The 6005-nt window shown below is 44.7% G+C and overlaps 1 pseudogene; it reads right to left on the reverse strand.

Moving 5' to 3' along the window:
* Positions 1-2681: 2681 nt before the first annotated feature.
* LOC124095431 (leucine-rich repeat-containing protein 42-like) lies at positions 2682-4114 on the reverse strand (annotated as a pseudogene).
* Positions 4115-6005: the final 1891 nt, after the last annotated feature.

A 6005-nucleotide genomic window follows, 5' to 3' on the forward strand; every position in this document is an offset into this window, starting at 1 on the left:
AGTAAAATTATGGCATTTGCAAGTAAATGGATGGAGTTGGAAAATATCACGCTAAGCAAAGTAAGTTAATCCCCAAAACCAAAGGTCAAATGTTCTCTCTGATAAGTGGGTGTTGATCCATAATGGGGGCAGCATGGGAAGAAAGGAGGATCTATGATTGGGCAAAGGGAAGGAAGGCAGGCAGGAAGGAAGGAGGGAAGGGAGGGAGGGTGCAAGGGCGTAGGAAAGCTGGTGGAATGAGATGAACATCTTTACCCTAGGTATATGTATTACTGAATGTATGGTGCAACTCTACATTGTGTGCAACCAGAGAAACGAAAAAATTGAGCTTCTTTTGTATACAATGAATCAAAATGCATTCTGCTGTCATGTATAACTAGTTAGAACAAATAAAAGAATTTTTCATATCTTGCTGAAATTAAGTTAATATAAATCTGAAGAAGTTTCTTAGTAAGTCCTAGAGCAACCACTTGTTGCCAGATGGCCAGGTTGGCAAGATGAGCTGGGTTCAAAGGAGCTGGCTGTGTCAATAACTAAGAGAATGGTGAAGAAACCACGCAGCACATGAACATGAGTTTCTAAGAATGAGGGCAGGATGGCTTGGTGACCTCAAGGGTCAGCTCCACACTGGAGGACAAGAGGAGCAAGGGGAGGCAAGTGAGCGAGCATACCCCAAACCCCCCTATTTATTGGGGAGAAGACATTCTATAGAATATTTCACCCAAATAAGGCATGGAGTAGAGTTTCCAAGGGTAGAGTCTTGCTTGATGATGTCTTGTGGTCAGCAGATTGATTGACATCTTGGCAAGTCACACTCATATCAGGTGCTGTGTGGGATCACATGCAGAGCAAAAGGAAAGGCACTTTTGTGTCACACAGCCCAATCACCATGCAACATATGACCAGTCTCCTCATATACTCAAATGTGCATAGCTCATACACATGATCCATGGATAGCTCTCGACAACCACTAATAAAATTATAGTGAAAAAGTTTTAAGGGAATTTCCATTACAGTAGAAAATCAGGGCTCCTACTCCAACACAAACCACCACTCCATCAGAGTGGACAGGCCTGGGGACAAACCTGCCTCCAACTAGGACTCAAAGGGGGCGATCCCACTGCAGTTTCAACAGGCCAGACTGTTGCTGCCTGGAGCCCGGGAGTCAGGATGCCCAGCTGAGCCCTGGCAGTGTCTGGTTTCACAGGATCACAGCTGAAGAGAGTTTGCTTCAAGACGAATTCTACCTTGTGTCTGTCTGGCCCATATCTAATTTAAATAACATTTAGAGGAGATTATGGACATAAAACACTAGAAATGGTGCTGAATTAAGATTTGGGAGCGTATTGTATAGATGAATGTTCTGCATACAGCAAGGGCCTGGGGAAGGACAGAGTACAACCCAGCCCTTCTTCTGGCCAAAAAAATTTGTTGAAGTTCTAATCCCAATGTAACTATGTTTGGAGACAGGTTTTTAAGAGATAATTGAGGCTAAATATGGTTATAAGAGTGGAGAGGAGGGAAGGAAGGAAGAGAGGAAGAAAGGAAGGAAGGAAATGGTGCACCCCCCAAACCAATAAAACTGGTGCCCCATAAGATGAGTAAAAGAGATCTTCCTTCTGCTTTTCTTTCTGCTTCTCCCTCTCCTCCTTCTCTCTCTCTCTCTCCATTAACCCACACAAAAAAGGCCAGATTGTTAGCAAGCAGCACAAACTATTCCACTCTGGGAAGAAGAGGGTAGGGCTCAAGTTGTTATTGGGCAGCTGTAATACTGCCTGGGAGGAAGGAAGCCAGGCCATAATGCTCTCTGCTCTAGGAAATTTTGAAATCAAATTGATAGGAAAATGGGTTTATTCAAAGTCAGGTTTGAATGAAGATGGACAAAATATAATTGTTTCAAAAGTTCCATCTGAAAATCCAAAGTGCTGGCTGCCTCGCAAAATTAGCTTAATTTTTAAAGACGAGGCTGGGAAGTGTTATGAGCAGGAAATGTACCTAAGTAGATTTAGTGAGCCTGCAGAGAGACAGACCTGAGAGGGCATCTCTGCTTCCATCTTCTTTGGAGACTTCCAGGGTCCGGGGCTCTGGCCTTTAAAGGCTTCATTCTCTCAGCAGAAAAAAAAAATCTATTTCCAATTCAGTGAGAGGGAGGGCAGTCCTTCAAACTTAGTCTGGTACAAAATTGGAAGTTTTTAGTCAACTTTGAGACACTATGACCAAAAGAACTGACAAGAACAACATAAAGGAGGAAAAGTTTGTGTTTTGGGGTTTCAGAGATCTCGGTGCTTAGTTAGTCAAGAGCTATCTGTGAACTGTGCATGGGCCAAACTGGCATTGTAGCAGTTGAATAGGACAATCTGGTATCTGGGAACTTCCAGTGGCATTCCTGCTGCTGAGACTTCCCAGATATACGTGAGTTCCTATTCAGCTCTGCTTGGTTCTGCACAGCACCTGAGATGGAGTGACCTGCTGCAGCCACCTAGCCACCTCAGAGATGCATGTGGCTTGTCAAGTTGCTAATCAACCTGTTGACTGCAAGACACCATGAAGCAAGGCTCCACCCTCTAAAACCTTATCCCTGCTTTTGATGCTTTCCCTTAAATAAAGAGTCAGAGCCATTTTTTTAAGGACAGCAAAATGGTTTATTTGAAAAATTACTATCTATTGAAAATATACATTAGAAATTATTACATACTTCCATAGCATTCCCCTCCCCCACCACAAAAGTAGACATATCTGCTTGCTACGCTAATACTGTAGATAAATTCAAACAAAAAAGTAAGTCATCATCAGTCTCCTTTCCTCATCCATTAGAGCTGAGGGGAAAAGGTCAACATGTATCTGCCAGTCAGTAGGAATTTAATAAGTCCCAGTCTTCCACAGCAAAACAAATACATATTTTTGCTTTGAAGACTGTGAAGAATTATTCTGTTCCTTCTCTGACTCCTCAAAAGCTCTATTCTTGCTCTTCTTTGACTCTTGTCTCTCTGTGGCTTCACGTTTTAACAATGGCCCATCACAGTCTGGGGCTTTTTCTTTATAGAACTGGAGTTTTCCAGAAGAGGTCATGTGGGAGTCTGCCAGGGAACACTTCCTCAAGATTTCCATCAGAGCCTGCTTCCGATAGAAGTACTGAGTTGCCTCTTGAGGTTCGGGGACTTTTCTGGGTTTCTTGGCCTCCACCGTCACATGTTCCCACTGCAGAAGAATCTGGTCAGCCCAGCCCCTCTGTCTTGCAGTTACTATGATCAAATTCCTTCAAAGGCACTTTGGAGTGAATAAGGCCTATGTGGGTCTGGAGCTTCTGTTTGACAGCGTTAAACCTTCTTGAGTCCTGTCCCAGAAATATCTAAGCATTTTAATTTTCTAAAAGAAAGAAGGTATCCAATTCCTGCATCTGTGATGTCAGGGTTACAGGATAAGTCTAGCAGTATTAGGTTCTCAAGACCTCTTTTCATCACTTGAACTGGTACTGTTGTTTTCAGCACTCCTGCATCAGATAAATAATGATCCTTCAGGTGGAGCTGAGTTACACTGGACAGGGCCTTGTTGGTGAGATGTTCTAGAAGTTCATGCTTATCTCCAAGCTTAGAACAGGAAAGGTCCAGGTGAGTCAGCTCCTGGAAAGACTTAATCTCTTCAAGTTTTTCTGAAATCACCAGATACCTATTTCGCAAGCACAGAGAGCCCAGCACCAGACTTCAATAGGCCTCAGTGAATTTCTGTAAAGCCCTCAGCCCTGCACCTGGCTCTGTGAATTTCTGCCTGGCTTCAGCAGCAGAGAACAATTTTTCAGCAATTTGCTCAAGAAAGCCAATAAGGGGATCAATGTGATCTACATTGTCAGAGATGAAGCCCAGGACCAGGATGAAGAGGGATTTGGCGGAATACTGAAGATCCCCTCCCGGGTATATGTGAAGATGAAATGATCAGTCTTCTCTTTCTGTGCAGTATCATCTTCCCTGTTCATGCAAAGCTCCACAGAAAAGCCTTTGGGAGACAGTCTGAATGGCCTTGGGGATAGAGTTACAATGAGGCCTCCCTTCTTTCTGCCATGGTAGAAATTAGCCACATTCCACACCTGGAAAACATCTGTCAACCCATGACCTTCATTTCAAGTCTGCAAACACGTTTGCAAACACGTTTGGCTTATTAGAATTTTTGAGAAAGTTTCTAACATAAAAACTCAAAAAGAAAGCAGTTCTAAATTACCAATAACCAACAAACAATCCCCCTCTCATTGCTCTGTGTCACCGACATTATTCAATTTTCAATTCTCCCCACTACTTCTTTTTTCCTTTCCTACCTGCCTTCTCACCCATACCCTTTCCTCCCACAAGCTCTGGAGGCTCACATCATACCCAGCTCTCTACTTTCCCTCAAGGGCAAACTAATTTCTCCCACATCTTGATACTCTTACCAACTCTACAGCTTCTCACCCCAAATCCTAAACCTTCCCCTTCACACATTCACAGCTCATCTTCCCTCTTCAGAGCTCATCCCGTTCAATCCTTCCGCACCCCTTCCAAAAACGTGGCTCCTAGTCCTAAGACCCAATCCACCGGCTTCCCTTCCTGTCTCTAAGCCATTCCACCCACATCCCTTCAGTCCTTCAGCATCCGTCCTTCCCTTCCTCTCCCTCGGGCTTTCCTCTCCTAGGACTCCAACCTCTCCATTCCTCTCCAGTCTTGTGTCCTCAACCCTCAAAATCCCATTCCTTCACGCTTCACCATCCCCATCTTCACAATCGACAGCCCCAACTTTCTTCCCTGCTTCCAAGACCCCACCCCTTCCCCCATTCCTCTCCTAGCTCCCTTCCCCCGTGCACCCCCAAACCACCTTCCCCTTTGCCTGGCAGGGTACTGCAGTCCTTCGCCCCCTTCTCAATTCCCACGCATGACCCTCTCCTACTCCCAAACCAATGCTGCTTCCTCTCGCACCCGGCCCCGAACCCTGAACCCCGAACCCAAGTCTCTCATGCCTCTACAGCTTTCCCTGGCTCCCCACCCCCACCCTCAAACCACCTCCCACACCCCTACATCCTCATCCTTCCACCCTCCCTTGCTCTCCCTTCGGAGCCATATTTTAACTGCTCTGTTCCAGCTCCTACCAGGACTGAAAGACTCTTTTAGGTGCTCTGCTTTTAAAACCTATTCTTTGACTTTGTTTCTTATTTCTTCATTAATTACTTCATACCATATTATTTTCTCAGGTGGCTTATCCCCTCCTGAGCAGGAAAAATTACCCTGATGAGGTGCTGGCTGCCTTGCAATAACCAACTCCATTGCTTTGGGCCAGAGGTGAGTCAGAACACCACCGCAGAAGAGTATGGAGGAGAAAAGCAGCTCAGGACATGGCAATCCAGAAGGGGGGAGGGGGGGGGCTCCATTCACCAGGGACAAAAATATACATCCTAAATGCCGCCCCCCCCCCAGTAACCTGCCTTCTCCACCCAATGCCTACTTGCCTACAGTTACCACCCAGTTAATCCCTCTCAGTGGAATAATTCACTCACTAGTTACAGCTCTCATAATAGTATCATTTCACCTATGAATGTTATTGCATTGCCTCACATAGGATCTTTTGGGGATACCTTATATCTAAATCATAACAGAAGAAAATAGGTTTTATCCAAAGCCATCTTTGAAAGAAGATGGACAAAAAAAAATTGTTTCAAAAGTTCCATGTCAGAAAAGCCCTGGGACAAGGATGTGTTTTAAAAGTGGGAGGGTGTATTAGAAAGAAAGACAGAAATTTCACATTTTACCTCCTTAGGTGCCATTGTTGTCCAAATAAATATTACAGGTTTTGTCTATTTCTGAGTCCTGGAGACTTCTCCTCATATCAATGGGAGCCAGAACATCCTATGACCAGCATCTGTTCCCCACCGTTGTATACTAGATTTGTCAGGTGCAGAGAGTTCACAGGGTGAGCTTTCATGAACTGTATGTGGAGAGCTGCACTTACACAGTTCATTCTAGGAGACTCCTCTGTACTTGAACTTG

Source organism: Marmota monax, unplaced genomic scaffold (genome assembly GCF_021218885.2).
Source record: "Marmota monax isolate L192 unplaced genomic scaffold, Marmota_monax_Labrador192_F-V1.1 WCK01_AAM20220418_F8-fsc00393, whole genome shotgun sequence".
Taxonomy (NCBI): Eukaryota; Metazoa; Chordata; class Mammalia; order Rodentia; family Sciuridae; genus Marmota; species Marmota monax.